The sequence below is a fragment of the Sminthopsis crassicaudata genome, chromosome 4 (assembly GCF_048593235.1).
Source record: "Sminthopsis crassicaudata isolate SCR6 chromosome 4, ASM4859323v1, whole genome shotgun sequence".
In the NCBI taxonomy this organism is placed as follows: Eukaryota; Metazoa; Chordata; class Mammalia; order Dasyuromorphia; family Dasyuridae; genus Sminthopsis; species Sminthopsis crassicaudata.
In genome coordinates, this window is record NC_133620.1 from 85,226,496 (window position 1) to 85,254,278 (window position 27,783).

General features: G+C 35.7%; 1 pseudogene; it reads right to left on the bottom strand.

Annotated features, from left to right (window-relative positions):
- Nucleotides 1-595: 595 nt before the first annotated feature.
- On the bottom strand, nt 596-27,512 carry LOC141540600 (claudin-6-like; annotated as a pseudogene).
- Between the last annotated feature and the right edge of the window lie 271 nt (nt 27,513-27,783).

The window sequence follows — 27,783 nt, forward strand, 5'->3', positions numbered from 1 at the left end:
AGCATGGTGGGAGAGTGAGAGAGGTATTTGTGGGATTCTGGATTAGGGAGAGTATATTTTTTAAAAAAAAGGTATACAAGAACCAGTAAGGATATCACTTCCTGACTTCTGGGAGTCCAGGGAGATCACAGTAGCTATCACAATTCTCATGGAGACAAAGAAAGGCAAGTGGAATCTTGATGGTTCTGTTTTCCTGAAGTTGGGAACAGCAAGGACAGAGCACACTGGAGAATTTTGCACTTGTAGGGGTTAGAATTCAGTCGCACAGCCAAAGAGGATTATAGCCATTTCCAGAGAAATAATACCATAGATCTTTGTGGTTATCCAGGCAAAGATACTGGAGCTCTTGAGCAGCATTTCTGTAGCTCTTTATCCAAGGATATTAGGAAGACTTTGGAATCATCAGTAGCAGCAATAAAGACCAGAAAGACACATGGAGTGATCCAAGAGGTTTGTTGTTGTTTTTTTTTCTTAAGAAAGAATAGAAAATCTCAAGACTGACAGGTCACCTGTAACTTCATTTTGAGAAGAAAGCATAGTGGACATCTCTTACATAAGAAAGTCTTTGTCGTATTCCCCCGACTTCCTTTAAGATTCACACATAATTCTTGGTTAGGTATTCTGAAAGACCTCAGGAGCCTGCTGGGGGAAGAGCAGAAGCAGAATATTTGACCACATAATGGTCAAATTAGGTGACCATATTTTGGACACTGGAGCTGCCAAAAGACTAAGTGCATCACAATATCCCCAACCTCCTAGGAAAAAACTTGCAGCTGCCCAGTTCACAGATAGGCTGTGTCCCAACTCCCATTTCTGAGAATCATCGCCAGGAAGTTGTAGAAGTATCTGATGACCCAATAGTCCAACACAGAGAGATCAGGATCAAGACTGCTGTGATGACTCATATGAAAGAGTGTTCCAAATCACTATTGATCAGAGAAATGCAAATTAAGACAACTCTGAGATACCACTACACATCTGTCAGATTGGCTAAGATGACAAGAACAAATAATGATGAATGTTGGAGGGGATGTGAGAAAACTGGGACACTGATACATTGTTGGTGGAGTTGTGAAAGAATCCAGCCATTCTGGAGAGCAATCTGGAATTGTGCCCCAAAAGTTATCAAACTGTGCATACCCTTTGATCCAGCAGTGCTACTACTGGGCTTATATTCCAAGGAAATACTAAAGAAGGGAAAGAGACCTCTATGTGCCAAAATGTTTGTGGCAGCCCTTTTTGTAGTGGCTAGAAACTGGAAAATGAGTGGATGCCCATCAATTGGAGAATGGTTGGGTGAATTATGGTATATGAATGTTATGGAATATTATTGTTCTGTAAGAAATGACCAACAGGAAGAATACAGAGAGGCTTGGAGAGACTTACATCAACTGATGCTGAGTGAAATGAGCAGAACCAGGAGATCATTGTACACTTCAACAATGATACTGTACGAGGATGTATGCTGATGGAAGTGGAAATCTTCAACATAGAGAAGAGCTAATCCAATTCCAATTGATCAATGATGGACAGAATCAGCTACACCCCGAGAAGGAACACTGGGAAATGAGTGTAAACTTTTTGCACTATTGTCTTTCTACCTAGGTTACTTTTACCTTCTGAATCCAATTCTTAACGTGCAACAAGAAACTCGGTTTTACACACATATATTGTATCTAGGATATACTGTAACACATTTAACATGTATGGGATTGCCTGTCATCTAGGGAAGGGGGTAGAGGGAGGGAGGGGAACATTTGGAAAAGAAGTGAGTACAAGGGATAATTCTGTTAAAAAAAAATTACCCATGCATATGTACTGTCAAAAAAATTATTATAATTATAAAATTAAAAAAAGACTGCTGTGATGAGGAAAATGACCCCCTGAAGTCAGAACTAGTGGGGCTGTTGATTCCTCATCTTCTATGATTGTGGTATACTTGCTCCCCCAAGGTAGATCAGCAGGCCCACAAGGGACCACAAGCAGAGCAATAACAGTGAGGTCTCTAGCTGCTTGCTAGACAAGATCGTACAAATCATACACCTTGCACTGCATTTGACCAGTGCTCTGGACCACACAAGATATCCAGAGGTTTCCCACATCACCTGGGACACTACAATTATGCCCATGAAGGCTGTGATTTTCCACATGGGCATGGCACAGGACATTATCACTGATATCCAATCACATCTTGAAAGGCTTATGCCCAGGATCTGGAAGCTGGCAGAAGGAATGGTGCTTAAGAGAAGACCTTCCTAGGAGAGGAATAAGTGCAGTCAGAAATCAGGATAGAGTATTTATTATTTCTTTATTAAACATCCAAAGAGATGTTTGACATCATGTTTCATTTCTGTGATAGTCTGTATAAAGTCTAGCTAATTTCAAGGCAAACCTATTTCCTCTTACTTTATTTCCACAAAGACATATAATGAATAACAACTGTTCATCATTACTCTAACAAAACATCTATCTACTTGAAGCTGATTAAATCCCCAAATCTTTTTTGTCCTTGATTAAATAAATCCACTGTGATTTTTTTTTTACAAATTTTATGAATCTTATTTTAATTTTACTTTCTTTTACTACTGTATTCATGGGAAATATGGGAAATATTAGACATTTTAACATAATTCTATATTAAACTTCCCCACAAAAGTTTTATTTTAACCCTCTATACTAATCAAACTGAGAAGCCAAGTTTATGATAGCCTAGTCAGGAAACAAACGGCCATTTAAAGTCATACTAACTTTCAAGTCTCCCTAATCTTCTGGGGATTCCCCAGTGCTCTGAATTCCCCTTAAATCCCTAAAGCAGCAGGTGTGACTGCCAAGCTAATCTGGCTATAGTATCAAGTAACTGATAAAAACATGGAAACAAACAGCTGTCTCACTTGTGTTTAGAGGGCTTCCTCAGGGGAATCCCCCAGCATATTTGGTGACTGGGTATCAGGTTGCAAGAGAAGCATTCTCTGTCCAAAGTGTCTTAAGACATTTTCTGTGCTCTGGGCCAAAAGCTCCAAACCCATGGCTATGTGCATATAGACACATATTACACAAAATAAACAAGAGTCTCAAATTCATATAATCACATTTCTGTATATGAATTTATGAATAAGAACATAAAATTCTTCAATTACATGTGAAATATGTAATTCTTAAAATTCAATATTTTATTTTATGGTTTTTTTTATTCTGACATAAAGAGTCATTCATATATGCTTTCACTGATACAAGGTAAAAATGTCTGACATTGAGCTGGCTTCTCCATATTTAGTTATTTCTCTTTCATATTAGTGTTGGAATTTACTCCATGCATACATTTCTTTTTAAAAAAAAAAAGCTTTTTATTTTAAAATATATGCAAAGATGGTTTTTAGTATTTACCATTGCAAAACTTTGTGTTCCAAATTTTTTTCTTCCTCCCTTCCCACCACTACCTCGCCTAGACAGCAAGAAATCCGTTATATGTCAAACATGTGCAATCTTTTATACACATTCCACAATTCTATAAATATTCTACAACTATCATGCTGCCCAAGAAAACCCAGATTAAAAAGTGAAAAAAAAGAAGGAAAGAAAACAAAAAGCAAGCAAACAACAACAACAGAAGTGAAAATACTTTGTTGTGATCCCCATTCAATCCCTACAATTCTCTTTCTGGTTGCAGGTGGTTCTCAATATTATTTTATGAGTTTCATATTAAAGCCTGTAGCAAGACTGTATTCTTTAAATACCACTCCCTTGCCCATCTCCTTCTCATAATTTCCCTTCTCAATTCCCCATTCAAAAATGAGGATGCATACTATTTCCCCACCAAGTAAACACATTGATACAACATTGGGACCTAGGAATGGGTGCATATAGTGGATAGAATATAGAGTCTTCATTTAGAGTCAGAAAATCCTGCATTCAAATCTGACCTCAGATACTTACTAGCTGTGTGATTCTGAACAAGTCTGTTTGCCTCAATTTCTTTATCTGAAAAAGAAAATAATAAAAGTGACTAACTTGTAGGATTGTTATGAGAATAAAATTAGAAAGTATTTGTAAAGCACTTGGCAAAAAATAAAAATGCCATATATTATTACTTAGCACATATATAACATGTTAAAGTGCTATGAACGTTATTATGATGAGTACATCTTTTTATCATAGTCTTAAATAGGAGCCAATTCAGGAAGAATTTTCATGTTTGAAAAGCCTCCTCCTTCTCCTACAATAAACTAAACTAAACTTTGTCAAATTTTAACCAGTTGACCTGTGGGTACATATGCTGGTATGGTTGTATAATGACTCCAATTCCATAAATTCCAATTTGTTCATTTTCCAGTCAAGTTTATCTTATTAGATTTAGTGAGAGAAAAGTTCATACAAATGTTTCTATTTGTGCTATAATAACCCAGTAGGGAAGCACTGGAAATAAACCTAAAACTTACTAGGAAAAAGAATTCTCCAATCTTCCATTCTAATGGATTCAAAATTTTCAGGGAACAGATGAACCAAGTGGACTCCAAATATTGTAAAGATAAAAAAGCTGAAAAGTTGGCTATTGTTTCTACCAATAACTCCCTGAGGTCCTTCTCCACCTTATTCTGGCATGACTGAGGAAGGAAGCTAGGAAATTGAGTGAGAGATTGAAGAGAAGAAGGAGGGAAAGAGGAGGTGTCTAACATTGGTATTTTGCTTCAAATGTCTAATAATGTAAGCAAGTTAATGAAAAGACACCATTATATTTTAGTAAAAGACTGACTGGTACAAATACTTTCCTAGGGTTTGGAATGCTCTAGAATTTCAGTTTTTGATGATAACTTTAAAGCACTTATAATAATATTAGAGGAAAGCTAAAAGAATTTACGTCAGTGACTGCTGGCTCTTTGACGGCATCCTACTATGATTCATTATTCTGGCAAACATTTTAGAGATAGGAATGTTTTATTTAGAAATTTAAGCAAGTTAGCCATGTGCAAAGCTTGTGTTTCACAGGCCTCTACTGGAGTATATCATGTCCCTTGCAGGTTTTGCAAATGTATCCAAAGTAATAATGGATGATTCGCTTAAAGAGGCCAGCAAGTGCTATTCAATTTCTTAATTTTTTTATGTTTATGTGAAACATACTGGTTACAACTAAAAAGTAATGTTAGTCCTGTAATCTTTTTTTCCAAATATAATAACATATAGAAACTTAGTAAATTAACATTTTATTGAATAACAATTTTCCAGACAAAATAAAGGGGGTAACTGAGGAGAACATAGTGAAATTATTTACTAGAATAGATTCTAATTGGCTTAAAGCTTACTATCTGTTACTGTACTTAAAGAAAGACTTACACATTTTAATTTTATATAGTAATTAGGAGAAAATGAACACTAATTCTATATTGTTGTATATGCCATCTGTTCGCATTCATCTAAACACATGGGGAATCCCTTGAGTGACAATCTTAACATAAGAAAGACCTGGGTTCAAGTTTTACCTCTGATATTCTGTTAGATGGACAAGTCACTTAAATCCTCACTGCTCCATGCAATTCAATGCAATTGCCAATTTGCAAAAATTGCAAATGCAACAAGCATTTTTTCAAGTGCCTACTAGTCATAGGGATGCGTTGACAAAAAATTAAAGTCTCTACTCACAAGAAGCTTTCATTCTACCAAGGAAGACAATATGTACACTTATGTGGATATATAAAATACACGGAGAATAAATACATTGTAGTTAAAATGCACAGGGATCACAGAGGAGGACATGAGAATTGGGGGGGGGGGGTGTCAGAAAACTTCCTGTGGAAAGAAGATGGTGCTGAACTGAGTACTAAAGGAAGAGACAGACAATGCAAACATGTGGTCATGGAAGATGTAATGCCTGCTCTCCCCTTCTGTTGTCTCCCCAATTCAAGACTATAAGAGACATATAAATTGTTGGTGTGGATTAGTGGAGGGAATTTTCTACAGAGCATGTTCTGTACATTGACAAAATTGCAAGACTGGTTAAAATCACAGTTTGATATATATATATATATCAAACTGTGATGTAGGTATATACATATATATGAGAAGCATAGTGGAAAAATCAGAGAGACATTGACAGAAAGACACAGTGAAAGGAAAAAGGGTGCAATAAGCTTCTGAAACCAAGAGCTCCTGAAATAGCAGCAGCCCTTGGATAAATAACCTCAATTTCAGGCTGGACCCTGAAGCCATTAGCCAAGGAATCAAACCTTAAGGAAATCATGACCTGACAGCTCTAGACTCTTCAGTACCTACAACTGATGAAAATCGAGAAAACAAAGTTCTTCCCACCAAAGTCTTGACACTTTCAAGGGATATATTCAGAAAGGAATATGATTTTATCAGTAGGGAAAAAAATTAAAAATCAATTACCATTTACCTTGGGACTATAGCCTAAAATACAGGGCACCCTTCTATATGACTTTCACTTGAAATCACCTATATTTTTTTCCCATTAGAATGAAAGCTCCTTGAGGCAAGAATTGTCTTGTTTTTATATTTGTATCCACAACATTTTGCATATAGTTAACAATATTCATTCACATGACATAGTCTCATTTCTGAAACACCCTAGCAGCATGAAGAAAACACACTTTTCAGTGCCCTAAACAATGCTTTAGGACTCAATTTCAGAGGATATACTGGCCTGCATTGTTAGCAGGAGTATCTTCCACTGGGAGTTCTCAATACTAATGAAATCAAAGGTCTAGTACTCATCCTATCCTCATACCTCTACCTAGAACAATGCTCTAAGAACCTTAGAATGTCACTGTAGCTCTTGAATGGAATTCTTTTGTCATTTTTTCATAAACCTGTGGGAAATTTTTGTTTTGTATTTACAATATAGCAGAAGGCTATTACAAAGAGGGGTATACTAAAAAGAGTATTTGATTTAGAGTCAGGTGACTTGAAGTTGACTCAACTGCCATTTACTATGTGACTGCAGCTTTCTCATTTATAATACAAATATTCCTAATACACAAGGCTTTTGGTAAAGCCTCAAATAAGATATAGTACTCTAATACAGAATGAATTGGAGCTAATCTGTAAGCTAGAGGATAAGAGGGAGAGTATGAAGCCGTGGAAAGAGTGCTAGGTTTCTTTGTTAGACAGCACCAGCACTACCTTCCTTTATCCTGATGTATCTCATATTATGAAAGACTACATGTCAGAGCAGATAATGAGTTAGTCTGAAGGTCAGGAAGACCCAGGATAAAACCCTGACTCTAGTACATACACACTGTGATCTTAACAAGATATTAAATCTCTCTTTGGCCTCAGACAACTATCTAAATATAAATGGCAGTAGATACAAATCTGCAATGGCAAAGAGGAGTTCCCTATGGCAGCTGTTCTCATAGTAAGGTCTGGGGATTCCTGAGGATTCTTGAGGTTCCCCTTTCAGGGAGTCCTTGAGGTCAAAATTATTTTCATAACAAAACTAAAACAATTTATTTTTAACATGATAAATATTGATAGCTAAAACCCTGCATAAATAAAAAGTTTTTGGGGAGAAGGGAGTTGGGGAAGAGAGAAAACATTAATAATTTTTTAGTATGAAAGGGTCCTGATAACAAAAAGTTTGAAAACTGATGCCTTATTCCAATGAATTTATAGATCAGTCCAAAAAAGCAAAACAAAACAATCTCATACTACTCTCCTCTATGCACCCTGTACTACAACCAAAAGATCCTATTTTCTGCTTCTAGAACTCTCTGAATTTTTGAACTGTGAATTTTCAATCATATTCCCTATTAACAGAATTATTCTCTCCATTGACCTTTTTGCCTACTGAATTTCTACTCATTCTTTAAAGTCCACTCAAATGCTATCTGTTCCATAGTGCCTAATGCCATTTATAAGTTTAAAATAAGAAAAGGAAAAACCTTACCCTTTAAACTTTACTTATTGTTCAGTTATTTTTAGTTATGTCCAACTCTTTGTGACCCCATTTGGTATTTTCATGGCAAAGATACTGGAGTGGTTTGCTGTTCTCTTCTCCAGTTTATTTTTAAATATGTAGAAATTGGGGCAGAGTTAAATGGCTTGCCCAGAATCACATAGCCAGGAAGTATCTGAAGCCAGATTTGAACTCAGGAAGATGAGTCTTGCCCACTCCAGGTGCAACATTCTATCTACTGCATCACTTAGCTACACCAAACTTTACTTAGAATTTTGTTTTCTACAATATGATATTTCCATGTAAAACTAAGTAGTAATAACAAATTGTTTAGTTGTATTAATTGTATCAATATGCAATTTGCTATCTATTATACTATTATAGTTCTGTGTATATTACATATTTCTATGTTTATATCATTCCTTTAACTCCCTCATAAGATCTTTAAGGGCAGAAACCATGTCATACCTACACCTTCTATCTCATCCAGCATCTATCACAGTTGGCAAAATGAATGTTTCTTAAAGGAATCCTGACTTATAGTACAAGCTTAATTGTTTGAGAAAGCTCCCACACAAAAATGACTTCACACCAGTCCTTGATGTATTCATCCAGTAGAGATTCATTTGTTGAGATTGAAAAGGAATTATTCCACAAAATCTTACTTCTATTTCATCATGGAAAAAAGATGACTCAGGGTTCTGGAAGACTATGCTATCAGGACATGAGTTTCAGGAAGTTATATCAAATAGGAAACTTCAAGTACAGTCCCAGAAATTACTAAGCCTATCACCTGAAAAGATATGAAATAAATTAAAAATAGAAAATGATACTCAGCCCTGTCACCCTCTTTTTGTTCCCATAATGTCAGTAGTACAAAAAGGAAGGAAGAATGCTAAGAATCATAGTTTTTACAGTCTGTTATACCAACACTGATTTAGTGATAGGTACTCTCAAGTTAAATATTTTGGTCAATGGCCATAAATTTTTACACCACTGAAGAAATTGAGGTGGAACCATATCTTTATTCTCATGAAAACTGAAACAAGAAGAAATGAAAAAGTTATATCTCATTAGATGGATAATTCCCAGGTTCTCTTCAGAAAGACAAGTAAAGAAGTTGATAAGATTGAGTTCATTATGCATCCAATAAAAAACATCACTTCAATTAAATTTCAATTAAAAATATTTCTAGGGGCAGCTAGGTGGTGCAATGGATAGAACACCAGCCCTGAAGTCAGGAGAACCTGAATTCAGATCTGATCTCAGACACTTAATGCGTCCTAGCTGTGTGATCTTGGGCAAGTCACTTAACCCCAATCGCCTCAGCAAAATAAATAAATAAATAAACATTTCTAGTCATGTGAAAGGATACTCTAAATTACTATTGATCAGAGAAACAACTCTGAGGTACTACTACACTCCTCTCAGATTGGCTAAGATGACAGGAAAAGATAATGATAAATGTTGGAGGAGATGTGGGAAAATTGAGACACTAATACATTGTTGGTAGAATTGTGAACTAATCCAACCATTCTGGAGAACAATTGGGAATTATGCCCAAAGGGCTATCAAACTATGCATATCCTTTGATCTAGAAAGGTCTCAATTGGTTCTGTATCCCAAAGAGATCATAAAAAGGGAAGAGGACCCACATATGCAAAAAATGGTTGTAGCACTCCTTTTTGTAGTGGCAAGGAACTGGAAATTGAGTTGAAGCCCATCAATTGAGAAATGGCTGAATACGTTATGATATATGAATGTTATGGGATATATTGTTCTATAAGAAACAATCAGTAGGATGATTTCAGAAAAGCCTGGAGAGATTTACATGAACTGATGCTAAGTGAAATGATCAGAACCAAGAAAACATTGTACACAGAAACAGCAAGATTATGTGATGATCAATTCTAATGAACATGGCTCTTTTCAACAGCAAGGTGATTCAAGCCATTCCAATAGACTTATGATGGAGAGAGCCATCTGCATCCAGAAAGAGAACTGTGGGGATTGAATATGGATCACAACATAGTATTTTCACCTTTTTGTTGTTTTTTGTTGTTTGTTGCTTTTTGTTTTCTTTCTCATTTTTTTTCCTTTTTTAACCTGATTTTTCTCGTGCAGCATGATAAATGTGAAAATATGTATAGAAGAATTGTGCATATTTAACATATATTGTAGTACTTGTCTAGAGGAAGGAGTAAAGGAAAGGGAGGAAAAGATTTTGCAAGGGTGAATGTTGAAAACTATCTGCACATATTTTGAAAATAAAAAAGCTATTTAAAAAAAAAGAAGGAAACCACTTCATGGGAAGTCATCTCAATTTGTTCCACTCATAATGTACATAAATAACAACATAAAGATAATGGCATTTATGCACCAACATTTAGGATAAAGCAGAAAAATTCTATGAAGAACTAGACAAGATTCTCCATAGCAAGGAAATAAATAATATTCTGTGATTTCAATATGGAAATTGGCAAAGGAGGAAAAAGCAAATATATACATCACCATGGAAAATACAATTTGAGATCAAGAAAGGAGAGTCTAAAGCCCTGGAAATCACTCAAAAGTCTCACACAAGTTGTTTCAAACTTTTCAGTAGTTCGACACAAGGTATTGAAGACTCAGAGTAGGAAGATTGCTTGCATAAATACTGATTTATATATATCTAAAAGAAAGAAGAAAATCACATAATACAAGAACAAGGAAATAGTAATGTGTAAATGCCTCATTTAATATAGCTTATAATTACAATCAAATTAGAAGTAAATAAAGCTAAAATTTATGTAAGTAATTATGTAAGAATCCAACTTAGTGCACTCTCTTGGTGAAGAAAGGAAAGGTTTGAGGCAACAACTATGGTAAAGTGTGATAGTCTATAAGAGATTAATAAAACAATTGTCAAACACTATTAAAGTCCAGTTGAAGTTAGATATAAAGATAGAGGGAACCTAGGTAATTTGGCTTCCCCCAATAACTTCAACCATTTAAAAGGAGAAATGGAGGAGAGCCAGTAGACATCATGCATGACTGAGGTAGTGAGGCAGAAATTGTGAAATGCAAATGAAGTGATGGATTAGAGAGTGGATGAGAAAATCTCATTGAAATAACCAACCATTTGCTCAAGACTCCATAGGGACCAGGAACTAAATTCAAGGTGGAATAATATAATGAAAAACATGGAAAATCAGTTAATTTTAGTCCAAAAGGATTCTCTAATAGTTAAAAATCTTGAAAATAAACAATTTCAGTGACCATGAGTTCTGTTTGGGAATTTCAATACGTAGGTAAAATAAGGTAGAAATAAAGATCATCAAAGTAAAAGATGGCTCATATTAGATAATGGCTTAAACACAGCAGTTAAGGAGAACCAGAATTTAAAATGTTGACTAGGGAATAGACAAGAATTATTTTGTAAGTGCTAAAAGAGAAATCATAGCAACAAAACAAGCAAAGAAAAACAAACAGAAATAGCTCTGTAAATAAGTATAAGAGAAGAAGACCAAGAATTATTTTTAAAGGTGATATTGAATGGAAAGAAGAAAGGTTAAAAAAAAAACTAAATAGAAATGAATGGGAACAACCTCAAAGCCATGGGATGTAGGGGAGGAAAGGTGGCAGGAAGTTGAAAACGGAAAGAAATTTAGTAAGATACCATGTGCAAAGCAAGCCACAAACTACAATGTCCTGGGTTGATGTGTCAGATTTGTTTTAGACCTATGAAAGTCCACAGAATATATGTAAGCCTTTTATGGGAATGTTAAATCTGAAGGCAAAAGAGGAAGGAGATGATCAAGAGGGGAGAAAAAAGAAAAATGTGGAATTTGTTTCTTCCCATGAAGAGTTAAGAGTTTTGAGATACTTTGAAATGTTATTACATTCCCATAATCCATGAGCATCAAAAGCAGAGGGATCTTCAGTCTCCCCTGGGAGTTAGATGGGACTCAGAGATATCACTCTTGTTCATACCTTTACGTGAATATGGTTAAGTATGAACTCCCACTGATTTTTATCCTAGGACAGTTCACATTTTCCCTTCTTTGATTGATCTTCTCAGCCCTAGGCTGGCAAGAGAATTAAGATGATAGAGGAGTTGGATCAATAAACAGTTGAATCTATCACTGAATAACTATGGAACAACCTTCTTACCCACTTCTAATAACCAATGAAGTTCTCTTAGACCGGTAATAATGATAGCTAGCATTTACGTAACTTCTTATGGTTTATAAACTGCTTACACATATAATTTCATTTGATCTTCAAGATAGTCTTTATTATTTTCATTTTTCAGATGAGGAAACTGAGACACAGACATTAAATGACTTGCCTACAGTCATAGAGAATTAAATGACTGAAGCAGCTTTTTACTTCAAACATTCCTGATTCCATCCGTTAGGCACTCTATCCACTGGTCACCTGGATGTCTGTAGATGGTCCAGATATATTAGTGGCTCCCTCCTACCCATCCAGCCAGTTTAATATGCAAACCCTTTCAAGGTCGAACTGTTAGTTCCAACCTTTCAGGGTGCCTCCTGCCTCTCCTCACTGCTCAATCTGTTCTTTCAAACTACTGCTAATAATAGAAAGGCAATATTCCATTAGCCTCCATGAGGCATTTCAGAGAGAACATGACCATCAAGCCCTTTCCCTGCTCTCACCCCCACAAGAACTTGCGGTCTGAGAGAAAGCTCTACAAGCTGCCAAGTCAAGAGCTCCACGCTCCAGAGAACTGCCTTAGCAGAGCCAATCAGCATTTATTTACAAAGATCTCTGTTACAGCCAAGTCTCTTGATATATTTACAATGTATCTTGTTTCAAAGTGGAATTAACTTTTGCTCCAAGGCCAGCTGATGTTTGAAACCATATAAAATATTTTATTACAAAAAAAAGAACATGTCGTGTCTATGAGGATTTTCATGCTCCTATTTTAGGACTTAGATCAAAATTCTGTTGTCCAAGCTGCCCCCACCATTATTCCATTATTCAAAGTTACCATTTGTTTTGTGTATCTCTTTTCCTGTTACTGTTTTTAGCCAATGGTTTAGCCACAAGCTATAGTCCAAGAAATATGTATCCTTATGCAGAGATAGATTCAAGAACAATGGAGTTGTTTTGCTTATTCTCACTGTGGGATAAGATGATAAAGTTTTTTGTTTGTTTGTTTTTTGTTTTTTGTTTTTTCTTGTTAGGAATGTACCTATCCCTAATCATTAAATACTCATTTTGAGCTCCCTTGGAAAAAAAATCAGTAAAATTCCTGATATATATTCAGGGAGATCGTATTTAGTGAATGGGAATGCTTACTTTCCTTTGGGATTCTTGAAGAGGACCACAGTGACATCATTATGTTGGAGTCAAGGTATTTCAGACTGGGGCTGATCAAACCAATACAAACTAAGAATACTCTACCACAGGTCAGGCACAAACAATATGATATTTTAAATGAAATATATAAAATATCATTTGGATGATAATATAGTCAAGGAATTTTTAGAGTGGGAAAAGACCTTAGAAGACATGTAATATCTAACTTTACAAATAAGGAACCTGAGGCCAGAGGCTGGATAACTTGGTAATATAGCCAATTAGTGTAAGAGTTAGAAATAGAATCAAGATATTTTTCATTTGAAATTTATTTCATTTTAAATCAATTCCCCATATTTGTGCTCAGGAACTAAAAGTTCTTTCATGAAAAGCTCAAATTACTTTATAGATCATAGATATAAAAGTACAGGCAATTAGAGCTAGAAAGAGGATTAGAGAACATCTAGTTCAACCTCATCATTTTATAGATGATGGACCTGACCCAGCTATGGCTTATGGAGACTAAAAGTCTAAATAAGTGAGGAAGTGTATTTCAGGTTCTAACATAAATTGGAAAATTTCAACTGGACTAAAGTTGTACTTAGAAGCATAGTGGATAGAGGATTGAATTGGGGGTGACAAAGACCCAGATTCAAGTCTACTTCCCACCTATATTATTGTGATCATGGGCAAGTTCCTTAACTTCTTAGTTCCTTCATAAACTCTAAGACAATAAATTACAGATGGGTTTCTACATTGCATCAATTAAAGGAATTCCCACACTATAATGGGAATTTTTTTATGAATCATATCTGAAGTAATTTCAGTATTTTGAAATATAATTTTAAAAAATTGTATTGGATTTTTTTATTTCTTCGATTACCATAATGTCTCATGTATCATTTCCTTTTCCCTCCCCAAGAACCATCCCATATGATAAATATTGGGTGTTGTTTCTGTTTGCTTTTTTGTTTTCAGAGGGAAAAAAAAAAGCATGCAATTGATCAAGCCAATAAGAACATGCAAAAACACGTACAATGTGTAACACCTTCACAAAGAAATACTTCGGAAGTGTTGTCTCATATCTCTTCATTCAAGTTTGACTTAATCTTTTTTTTTTAATTAAAGCTTTTTATTTTAAAAATACATGCATAGATAATTTTCAATATCCACTCTTGCAAAACCTTGTGTTCCAAATTTTTTTTCTCCCTCCTTTCCCCCCTATCTCTCCCTTAGATGGCAAGTAATCCAATATATGTTAAATATGTTAAACAAAAAAAAATCTTCTATACATATTTCTACAATTATCACACTGCACAAGAAAAATCAGATCAAAAAAGGGAAAAAAATGAGAAAGAAAACAAAAAACAAGCAAACAACAAAAAAAGGTGAAAATAATATGTTATGATCCACATTCAGTCCCCACAGTCCTCTTTCTGGATGTAGATGTGATGGGTCATCACATGACTATTGGAACTTGCCTGAATCACCTCTCTGTTGAAAAGAGTTAGTCCATCAGAATTGATTATCATATAATCTTGTTGTTGCAAAGTATAATGATCTCTTAGTTCTGCTCATTTCACTTAGCATCAGTCCAGGCTTCTCTGAAATCCTGCTGATCATTTCTTATAAAACTATATATTCCATAACATTCATATACCATAACTTGTTCAGCCATTCTCTAACTTATGGGCATCCATTCAGTTTCCAGTTTCTTGCCACTACAAAAAGGGCTGCCACAAACAATTTTGTACATGTGGGTCCTCTTCCCTTTTTATGATCTCTTTGGAATACAGGTTCAATAGAGACCCTGCTGCATCAAAGGGTATGCACAGTTTGATAGTTCAAACTGAACTTCAGAATGGGGTTAGATCAGTTCACAGTTCCACCAACAATTTATTAGTATCCCAGTTTTCCCACACTCCCCGGAACATTTATCATTATTTTTTCCTGTCATCTCAGCCAATCTGAGAGATGTGTAGTAATACCTCAGAGTTGTCTTAATTTGATTAATAGTGATTTAGAGCATTTTTTCATATGGCTAGAAATGATTTTAATTTCTCTATCTGAAAATTGCCTGTTCATATCCTTTGATCATTTATCAATTGGAGAATGGCTCATTTAATCTTTTTTTAGACTGAGGCAATAGGGGTCAAGTGACTTGCCCAGGGTCACACAGGTAGAAAGTGTTAAGTGTGTCTGATATCAGATTTAAACTCAAGTCTTCCTGACTTAAGAACTGGTGCTCTATCCACTGGCATGGCCCAACCATGAACACTGAATATTCCTCAACTATTTAGATTGCTCTTTAATTCTTTAAAGAGAGCTTTGTAATTAAATCTGCAAACCTTTTGTGAGCTTTGGGAGGTTGATTCTTAGATATTTTATTTATTTTGTAGTTATTTGGAATGTGATTTCCTTTTCTAATATTGCTTCTTGTGTTTTCTTATAATTTTATGGAAATACTTTTGATTTTTGTAGATTTATTTTGTATCCTCTAGGATGTGATTTATCTAAGCTTAGTGATTTAAACTTATTCAAATACACTTATGTGTCTTTTTCTATCTCCTTATTTATCTTGTTTCAATTCCTAAACAATCATTTTTGTTACTACCTTTCCTATCCAAAGATCACTTTCCTTGAAAGAGAAAATAGAAGCAAAGTAGGAGCTTAATAGTTCTGCCTACTTTCAGTTATCATTAGGTCATGTATGCTAATAATGCATAATCCTTTGTTTCTCTTTATTCCTAAAATAGGTAAAACAAAAATAAAACTCTATTCTTGCCCTTAGTATTCCTCACCAAATCCGTTCATTTTGTTCACAAGCATTCCTGAAACCATTTCCTGCCCTTTCATCTTCAGTTCATGCTCTCTTAAAATCTAACTTGGTTAGCTCTATATAACTATATTGGCTTTTTCAGACAACTCATTTTTCCTTCTCACTAGAATTGTTTCTTTTGATATCTTTGGAATTTCATTTTTGATGTTTTCCATATATCCTGGGACAGCTAGGTGGTACAGTAGATATAGCAGAAAATTGATAGTAGTGGTGGGTTTTATAGGTACTTTATTAGATAAAGCCTTATATTTCAAAAATATCAAAACTTTATCAAGTTCATATGAATATGAGTCATTCTCCAAAATAAATGGTCAAAGGATATGAACAGAAAGTTTTTGAAGAAATAAATCAAAGCTATATATAGTCATATAAAAATAGTCTAAATCATTAATGATTTTAAAAATTCAAGTTAAGACAACTCTGAAACACCATCTCACACCTATTAGACTGGTTAAAATGATAGAAGAGGAAAACAAGAAATGTTGGAGGTAATGTAGAAAAATTGGGACACTAATACACTGTTGGTAAAACTATGAACTGATCCAATAATTTTGAAGAACAATCTGGAATTATGCTCAAATAATTATAAAACTATGGGTCTATTTCCCAAGTTGATCAGGTTTACAGGAGCCACCCACTAGTGACTACTGGGGATCTGATTTTGACCAGCAGAATAGATCCCTTCATATGAGAGGATGATAACAATACAAGAAGCCTGAGAGGCAGTCACATTCTCTGACCTCTCTCCTCTTCTCTCTTGCCTCCAATTTATTTCGTTCCCAATTCCACATCTGTGTCAGTAAAGGTTGATTTGCAATTCCTTCAAATGTGTTATGATTCACATCTGTGAGGGCCCTCAGAAAATTGACCTGCCCTTAACATCAGGACCAGTGGTCCTCACACTTTTTACATAGGGGAGGGCCAGTTCACTGTCCCTCAGACTGTTGGAGGGCCGGACTATAGTAAAAACAAAAACTCACACTCTGTCTCTGCCCCTCAGCCCATTTGCCATAACCTGGCAGGCCGCATAAATGTCTTTAACTGGCCGCATCTGGCTGGTGGGCCGTAGTTTGAGAACCCCTGATCAGGACAAAAGGAAAAGAACATATATATTTTTTCTGGTACAGTGAAGAGAGTGCTGGGCCTGGAGTCAGGAAGATTAATTTTTCTGAATTTAAATCTGAACTCAAACATTTACTATCTGGGCAAGTCACTTAACCCTATTTGCCTCAGTTTCTGCATCTGTAAAATGATCTGGAGAAGGAAATTGCAAGTCACCCCATTACCTTTGCAGGAAAATGTCAAATAGGGTCATAAAGAGTTGGACATGACTAAAACTACTCAGTAAAAACAATAAATAATTTGAAACTTAAATAATAGCTTAAAACATTAAAACATGCTTTATTGTTTCCTTTGGGGACTCTAAGGCTAGTAAATCATTTGAGTGCAGAAGTTCTGACTACAATGGGACTAAAGCCAGTCTGGCTCTGATATGTTGACTCCCTGGGTGTGGAGGACCATAGAATGCTTAAGGCAGGAGGGGGTGGGGGTGGGGGGTGGGGTTTAAACCTACCCAAGTCTGAAAAATTGGAGCAGGTTAAAGCTTCTTTGTTGATCAGTATTGGGAATGGGCCTCTTGAGTGACCACTGCTTTTCCAGTTTTGTTGAGAGATAAAAAGACACAGTCTCAAAAACAAACAAACAAAAAGACCTCCAAAATCTTTTTTTTTTTTTTTTCTGAGGCCAGGGGACCCAGGGTCACACAGCTAGGAAGTATCAAGTGTCTGAGACCAGATTTGAACTCTGGTCCTCCTGAATTCAAGGCTGGTGCTTTATCCACTGAGCCACCTAGTTGCCCTGACCTCCAAAATCTTAAAAGAAACTATAACTCCTATTGTAACGCAGCTAGATGGCACCATGGATAGAGTGATAGACTTGAAGTTTCAAAGGTTCATCTCCCTGAGTTCAAATCTGGCCTCAGACATTTACTAGTTGTGTGACTACTTAGCTTAACTGTTTCTTTCAGCTTCCACATCTATAAAATGAGCTGGACAAGAAAATGGCAAACCACTCCAGTATCTTTGCCAAGAAAACCACACAAAAAAAAGTTGTATATAGTTTAAACAAATGAAAAGCAAAAATTCTAAAATATTTATAATAGCTCTGTTTGTAATGGCAAAGAATTGGAAACTGAGGGGATACCCATCAATTGAGAAATAGCTGGATATATTGCGGCATACAACTGTGACTGAATACTGCTGTGCTGTAAGAAATGATAAGCAGGTTCGTTTTAGGAAAACATGGAAAGATTTGCATGAAATGATCCACCAAAACAAAACTAAGAGAATGTTGTATATGATAACAGCAATATTGCTGAAGAGTAAATATAAATTATTAAGCTACCCTGAGTTATATGACTATTCAAATCAACTATAAAGGACTTATAAAGAAAGATTCTATCTACCTCCCGGGGAAAAAACTAATATATGGAACAATGTATTGCATAGTTTTACATATGCATCTTGTTTAATGTTGGCCTTCCCTAATGCAAGTTTGAGAGAGAGAAAGGGAAACAACTTGGAACTCAAATATAACCCCCAAAAGTTAAATAAATATTTTTTTAAAATTCCAATATAAAGTAAAGTGATCTATTCTTATTTTTATCATTAATCACTATAACTATTTAAGTTTTGAATTCAGCTAAGTGGAAACTATTATTTTTCACATATTCCAAATAAAGAGGTTATGAATTTTATTTTCTACTGTTACAACAAAACCCCGAAAAATTAATTTTAATGTTCCACTAAGATTGATCATAAACTGAAACCAGATGAAAACACTGACATTTCTTAAATGAAGATTAAAACTTCTTTTGCTGTGAGAGATGGAAATCTTTTCCAAGGATTAATATTCTGTTTACTATGTATATTTAACATTTATTTAGACACCATACAAATAGCATTTATATTTGTATATATAATATACATGTTACATACACATACATGTATACATAAATTATATATGTAAATAAATACAAGTATTAATTGTATATTCACAAATACATGTACAATGTTAAGTTTAGATCTACATGTATGACATATCAGAGAACATGGGAAGTAAATACAATATTTATTGTAATTATTCCTTGGAAAGGCTTTTCCTCTTACATATAAAAAAAAGAGGTTTTAAAATTATTCAAGAAATATATGCATGCATATATGCATGCATGTACTTGTATGTATATATATATGTGTATACATGTGTATTTGTGTATATATACATATAAACCTACTATTCTTTCAAGAAAAAGATTATTATAGATTCTTCAAGTTTAACATTTCATAATATACAAAGAAGAAATTAAATAAATGAAGAATTGGCACTTGTTCCTATAATCCTTCACTTAAAACAGGCTGACATATAGTAGGTATTTCAGTATTGACTGACCAAAAAGATTATAGATAAGAAAAATAAATTGACTATGTTTGTTGTTTATCCTTTGCACTCAAAGAGGATCAATGATATCAGGAGAGTGATGTCTTGACTTGCAGATGATTAGGATTTAAGTGAGGATTTATTTGGATTGAGTGAGAATTTAAGAGCTGTGAAGACATCAGCCTCACTCTCTTTGCAAAGATCATGGGAATCCAGTAGCAAGATATAGGTCAAGATTATAAAAGTAGAGGGAAGGTGGGAAAGTAGATAAGAGAATGAACTGGTCTATTAATGATTATTTATTTATATCTTCATTTATTAATTAAACTAATTTTGATCAACTGACAGAATTTTATGCTTGATTTTGATTGCAATAGGTAGCTACTGGATTAATTCAATAGGAGAGAATAGCATGATTAGACCTTCATTTAAGGAAGATAACTGATATCTAAGTATAAGATCTATAGTAGTAAGGAGAAATTTGAGAAAGAACAAGCAGAAAGCTATTATAATAATTCTGTTTTGAAACAATTAAGACCTGCACTAAAATGGTAGCAATTTGGAGGAGAGAAGGAGGTATATATTAGGGATGTCACAAAGGTAAATTTGACAGGATTTGGCAATTAATTGATAGGATACGGTAAGTGAAAAGAATAAGAAATCAAGACTGATATCTAGGTTGTGAGGCTGAGAGATTGGAAGGATTGTGTGACTTCAACAGTTATAAGGAAGTCTGAAAAAGAAGATGGTTTTGGAGGAAATATAGCAAGTTTCGTTTTGAACATATGGAGTTTAAGATATCTATAGGAGTTTGAGGTGTCCAATAAGTAATTGGAAATTTGGAATTGAAGGCCAGGAGAGAAGTGTTAGGACTAGATAAAGTAGATCCATGGGAGCTGATGAGATCAAACCATCATATACCAAGTTAAATGGTATATGAGAAAATGAAAAGAAATTAGGCTAGAAAAGAGAAGAACCTGCAACAGAGCCTTGGGGGACAACCATGGCTCATGGTCATAATATAGATAAAAATCCCAAAAAGGAGACAAAGAAGAAGCAGGCAGAGAAGCAAAGATCTAGAGGGAAGAAGACCTCAAGAACAGGTGATGAACAGTGTCAGATACTATAGAGAAGTCAAGAAGGATAAGGATTAAGGAAAGAACATTAAATTTGGCAATTGTTAAGAGATCAGGAACTCTAGAAAAATTAGGAAGAGAATAACAGGAAACAAAGTGAAGGACCTAATTAGAAACATTTTTCAAAAAATATATACACAAAAAGGAAGAGATATAGGACAATAACTAGCAGAGATGGCTGGATCAAGTGAAGTTTTTTTTTGCTGTTGTTGTTTTTAAAATAGGGGAGGCAACAGAGAAATAGCCAGTAGATAAGGAGAGATTGAATATTAATGAACAAGTAAGGATGGTTGGGAGGAAGGGCATTCTGGATGGAATGGGATTACTTGTGCATGTAGAAAGGGTTGAGATTGCCCCTTTTCAACGCAAATGCTACTCCCAGGAAAAGGTCATTTTTTCTTAACTCATTACCATGCTGCTAATTCAAGCAAGTCTTCACTAATACCACCTGCTTCAGCCTCCTCTCTACTCTAATTGGAGGGCTGCGGGGCAGAGTATCTAACTCTTCTCAATGCCTTCCTTCATAGAGCGCAGAAACTGATCTTAGATAACTTTGCATTTGCTCTCATGTCTGGTTTCAGCTCCATGGAACCAGATGCTCCCAGTCCTAGTTCTGTTACTGCAATCCCTTTCCTGTTTCTTTTTGTGTGTTGTCTTCCCCTTTAGATATTTAGAGGATATAATCATAATTCTCAGCACTTAGCACAGGGACACAACAGGTGTTTGTCGAATTTTTTGGATTGCCATTGAAAGGCAACATATTTTGTGAAGACAAGATAAAAGGAAAACTATGACTTTATATTTCTCTTTAGGGAAAAGAATCATGTTGTATAACAGAAAATAATGAGGGAAAGGAAAGGGGGAACCCCATTTCTCGGCGCATAGATAATAAGATAATCCCATGAGGTGCAATGTCCCCTGTAAAATGAATTTACGGGCCCGAAAACCTAGATTGATAAATAAAAGGTTTATTGTAGAAATTTGGAAGTAAAGTTAAGTTAGAAAGGCGCCAAGGCCAAAGGTGGTCCCTGGGCGGGCAGGAACCCTTACATGGCTGGAAGGATACCATGTGTTGGCTGGGAGGGCTCCTGCCATGAGGGCGTTTCAGCTCATTTCTTTTATACCTAGAAGATGATGGGCGAACCCCTAAGTTCTTGGCGGGCTTTTCAGTTAGCTCAGATCAGGTGAGGGCTGGGGGGAGCTGAGCTGAGAGTGGGGGGCTGGGCCCAGATATTCAAAAGGGTTCCTTTGACCAGGATTTGTGAATCAAGGTCAGCTATGGGTTGGGCAATAAGAAAGGAATCTTAAAGGGACTTCAACCCCCATCAAAAAGACATTGGCACTGATGCTGACTCTAGCTCTGAAGTCAGGGGAGGATTTGTATTAATTCTCATCTGTTACTTAGCAGCTATTCCCAGATCCATCAATAAGCAGATCAAGTCACATAATCTCTCTGAGTTTGTTTCTTCATCGGGGTTGATATGAGGTGCAAAACAAATAATAAATCACTATATAATTGTTAGCTATTATTATTATTGTCCATCTCACAAAGTTCTTCTGAGGAAAATACTTTTTAAATTGTCAGATACTATATACATTTAAGGTGCTTTGGAGGGAGGAGAAAGAAAGGGAAATAGAATGGAAATGTGATTTTATTGATATAAAATAGTATTCCAAAGGAAGAACATTCCTGTACAAATAGAGCAAATAGTTTATTCAATTATCTGGAGCACCAAGTAATTAAGTTATTTTCTTTATATGTGTCAGAAGCAGAACCTGATCTAGCTGACTTCCAGTTTCTGCTATCTAGCCACTATAACTTATGCATCTATCCACTGGCCTCTCTCATAATGGTCCTAAATGAAATGAAAGGTTTACAAATAATCTGAGGGCCTCTTGGAATGCTGTTTTCTTTTAAAAATCAACATTAGGATTCACAAGGTCTCTTTCAATACTATATTTGGTCAAAATGTTCAATCTTGTTTTCTCTTCTCTGATGAAATTTTTCTGCTCTCTTAACACCTTACTAATGTAAGAAGAATTGCATGGAAATGTCACCAATTCACCAAAGTTCCAAACTTGCTTCATTTGCTTCTGATTCACTTTACTGGCGTATTTTCCTCCACAGCTATGAACAGGACACATAAGTAATGCTTCCCTTTGATATTGTTCTGCTAGTTTATGAAATTGTTTTATCTCAGCTTTGTAATGACCTGTTACCAACAGTAGGAAAGACACCGGATATCTCAGTGCCCTTTATCAGAGGTTAATGAATGCCACAATCTCAAGGCTCCAGAAGTCTATGGTAGCAGTATGGTTTCTACCACAACTCCTGGCATTGTTCCATTGTCCACTTCCTACAGAGCCTGATGCTAATTGTGAAGAACCAAAGAAGGAAATTTTGTTCACCTTGAACTTTAAGCAATGAGTGCAAGTTACTATTATTACTTACTACCTAACTGGTCCTTATGGTTCAGATAGAATGTTTCAAAATGTTTATATAAAGAGATAGGTGCTTGGTTTTTGTTTTGTTTTGTTTTGCTTTTTAATGTATCAGTTGTGATGTGTGTGTGTGTGTTTTTTTTTTTTTTACTGGGACAGCTCTCTGGGAGAGAGAAAAAAGGGATACTGGAATAACTACAGTGATATAGGAAACAGAAAATATCAACATAAAGTTATTTAAATTTCTTTTAAATAAAGAGATAAGTAATAAGGGAATTCAAGATGACATCAAATAGTAGAAAACAAAAGGGGGGGGAAAGCTTCTATCAAACAGTAAAGCTGCATTGCAACCCTGAAAATGTTTGATTTATTTTTCTTGATGACGTATACTCAGCCATAATTTCATCCAGGAATCTCTAGTCACTTTAAAAGATATTACAAAATTCTCTAAACATAGTTCATTTTAATTTTCTGTAATTAAAAAAAATGAAACTTTGTCAAAATGGTACTTTTGAGAGGGAATGAAAAGGGAGTCACAGAAATCAAATATAAAGCAAGGTTGGAAGTCATTCACTTTTTGGTTAATTAATAAATAAATACAAGGATAAAGAACAACTTATTTAAAGAACCACCATTCTGAGCCTTACAGTCCTGTCACTGTACTCAATTCTAGCCCCATTGTTTCAAGGTATTACATTATAATTCTCAAAAACAGTAAATGAGTTCTTAGTGCCTTTATAAAGCCTTTATAAAGCCAGAAACCAAAGATTTAATGTCTGGTGTGCAGCCATCATCCATCTGCAGAGGCTACTCAAGAAGGAAGATAGGACAAGAAAGTAGCCAATAAATAGCATCTATATAGCACCTGAGGGATCATAGGTATGTATGTATGTATGTATGTATGTATATATATATACAGGGTGTGTTAGATGTGCTCAAGCAAACCTCAATTTTAAAAAGATGGAGATATATAGTTTACCTTGTCTCTTTTATAAAGTTTACATTTTAAGTACTATTTACTTGTTAATTTAAAAAATAAGTTTAACTTATTTCAGGTTTTTTTTGTTTCAATGGATAAAATATTATTTATTATTGCATATTTAGAATATATACACCTTTGAAATCATAAAACAAATACAACAAAATTTCCTGGATGCTTATTTTAATGAAATGTATTGCATATGTATATGACTGAGACTGACGTTTCTAGGACTTTGAAGTATTGTGACACTACTGGATTGTTAAGGAAGTAGGAAAGGGTAAGATTGGTTATAATTTATTACATGTGGTTATCATGTATTGTATTATGTTGTGCAAGTAAAAGAGATAGTCTAGATAGCAATCTTGACTTAATTCGCAGCATCTCAATTGAAACAAACTGGCTGCCAGACTTGAGGCTCAGAGGTAAAAAGATGAGCCAAGGAAAGATTTCTGTTTTTCTCTAATTTTCATCTGCAATTTTGCTTGGTTTGAACTTCTTAGAACAAAATGCTCAAGTTTATCACTTGAAATCTCATCATCATGCTGTTTGATTCAACATTGGATACCCCAAACTCTTTAGCCTCTTCTCTCTGATTGGAAGACTCTTGGAGGGGAAGTTTTCCTTTTTAGAGGGCAGGAGCTGAACTTTTCAGCTCATTCTTTCCTTTCTACCTGCGGTTCTACTTGGTTTGAAGCTACTGGAAGGCCATCAAAAAGCATGGGGTTTAAACAGGAAAAATATTCAATCTGGAAGGGGAATAACATGAACAACATATTTGAGACTCATAAAAAGATATTATTGCAGTCCAGATTAAAGATGTCAAACACAATGCTCCCAACACTCCAAAATATGCTCATACCAGAACAAAATATGATAACGAGATATTTAACAAAACAAATAAAAATACAGTAAAACACAGATAACTCTATATTTTAAAACTAAATTCATACATTGTCCAAAAGGACCCTTAGATAGGGTTTAGTGGACCCCATTTTTATTTGAGTTTAATATCATTGGTCTAGACCAAAGGGATATAAGACCCCAATGACTTCCAGAAAGAAAGCTAATCTGCAATCATAGAATAGAGAAGCTGATGTGTTGTGTCCTGCTTTCTAGAGCTCCCAAATTGGGATGACAAAACATACCATTGCTTTTTAGAGCCTCCATGCAAGAGTAATTAAAATATCCATCCTAGTAGAGAAGTGATGAGGAGGGACTCCCAAGGATGGTGGAAAAATGGAGTCCATTTATTTCAAGGACATTCCCCTTTTTATACCCTCATACCCTTATGTAACAAAAACTCTGGGCATATTCCCAGCATATACTGGGCACATGGGACCATATAAACAACTTGCTATTGTATGAAGTTTGTCACCTGGTATTACTCTGCTTCAATCACAACACAGGTTGTCACTGCCCCCTGACTTCTCAGGAAGGCCGAAAGCCCTTAGGGTAGATGGGGAGCTGAACCAGATATTGTTAGCAGCTACCCTCTGAGCTGAAGGGTCTTATACCTCACCCAGAGTTTCCCCACTGTCTGTGACCCTCTACATCTCGCCCTTTCTTTTGTTTTAATTGATGCAGGTATATACCAGTGGCTAAATCCATCACCATGGGAGAAATTACACAGGCAAGTTGTAATATCATACAAGCAAATAGTAACATAACAAACAATATGAATAAACAAAATACTATACAAGATTTTTATGAGTCCCAAAAGGAAGGTGTAAAAAATAACTATCAATTCACAACCACACATATACCTCTCCTTCAGCAGAAATAGTCCAAAACTAATCTATTATCCATCTCTTCATGTGTCAGGAAATCCAATGATTCCTGCAGGTTTTGAAGTCCTGCATCAGTCTTATGTGTCAGGGAATCCATTGATTCCTGCAGGTTGTGAAGTCTGAATCAGTTTCATTGACAATTATTTTTGATGTTCATGAGTACACAAAGGGTTAACTGCCAGGCTCTTTCAGTTGTAGGCACAGTCAACAATGGAACCATCCAATGTTTCTTGGGTCTTTTCTGTCTTTCGCAGATGGACAAAGTGGATACGGCTCATTGGTACCCATTGGGTTTCTTCTTCATCTGTTGAGATACAAGCAAACCCTCTTCCCCAAGCAATTAACCTATCTGATCCCTTCCATTCACCACTTTCTGGATATTTCCACATCACCTGGAAAATATCTAAAGATACTGCAGCTGCTCACACTGGCTACTGCCCTTCCAGTGGGTTATGAAACCTGTCTGCTGGAGCCAATCCATCTCCCTCAAAAATAAAAAAAAAAATTTAATACATAAAGTTAAATTTAGAAGTTCTCTAAAGTTATCTGTGGCTCCCTCTCTTATTTTGAGGAGCATCTTGATGTCTTCAAATTTCCATCTCAAAGGGGTAATATTAAATTCAACTGTTATTGATTGTCCTATTCCAGACATATAGGTTTGCTGTAATCTTTGGCCAGTGACTGGGAAATCAGTGTATGCATGGACACTGTTTTGTAAGCACTCTCAGGAAGTGAAATGGTCAATCCAAGTGTGTGTGGAGGCAAGAGATCTATGAGCCAGATAGGGACAGGTTTCAGCTCTCCAGGGGATTATCTCTGTAGTCCCAGCAGCATACAGCTCTAGTCTCCCTAATTGCAATCCCTTTCCCCCACTGACTTGCTTAAAGTCTCTCTGAATATAATAGCAGTTGCCATCAAGCCCCAAGTGTTTTTTGCTGGGGGCCCTGGAGCTGAACCCTACCTCTTGTAATGAGGACATAGGGGGAGATCAAAACTGCTTCATGGGTAATGTTGATGGTGTCATTGCCCCTCCTACTCCTCCTCTTCCTCCAGCCCAAGAAGGCAGAATTGGGGGAGGAGGGTCAGGAGATGGGGAATATCCTAAGGGCATGTGCTCAGGTGTAGGCTGAATGGAAAATGAACTTTGAAAAGCAAGTTTATCAGCAAGGTACTTAAAATACTTAATTCCTTTTCTGCCCAACAGGAAATGATACTTGAGATACTTAACTGTTTTTTAGACCAACGGGCCATGCCCGGTAAACCTTCTAGAGCAGTAAGTAAGAAGCAAAATAAATCAATAAAATACTTAAAAAGACTTCCTTAGCTCTGCCCCATGTGCTGTATCCTACAGGGCTAAAGCACCAACCCTCTGCTTGTTTTTCTCCTGGTACTTTCTGGTTTGACCATCCAAGATAAAATCTTTCCTCTTTTTAAAATTTGTGGGATTTATTAAAACCAATTTTAATCCATTGTATTCAGTTAGTTGTTCTCCCTCCCACGAACTTCCACATCTCTGGCTCCAAACTCTCCTCTGACAAAGCCACAAAGACGTGCACTCCAGAGCATCTGAGAACTCAGTGATCTGCTTCTGAGTTACCAATAAACCTTGCTTCTCTGTTAACCTAACTAAGCATGCTTCATACTTCCCTGATGGGGGGGTGGGAAGTTTGGCCATGGAGGCTCTTTACTTAGTATTTAACCTCATTTAAACTGAAAAACGAAAGTGACTAGATTAGATCTCACTGGTTCTTCCCACTTGCCTATTTCTATACTTACTTATCCTTCCAAGTCAGGGGACTTCTCCACTGAACTCAGCCAATAGAGTCAGTGGAACTCTTGTGTGTAGGACCTCATCTAGAGGCCCACGTTTGGATGCCAAATGTTATGTCCTGCTTTCTAGAGCCCCACACTAGAGTGGTTAAAATATCCTGCTTTCTAGAAATCCC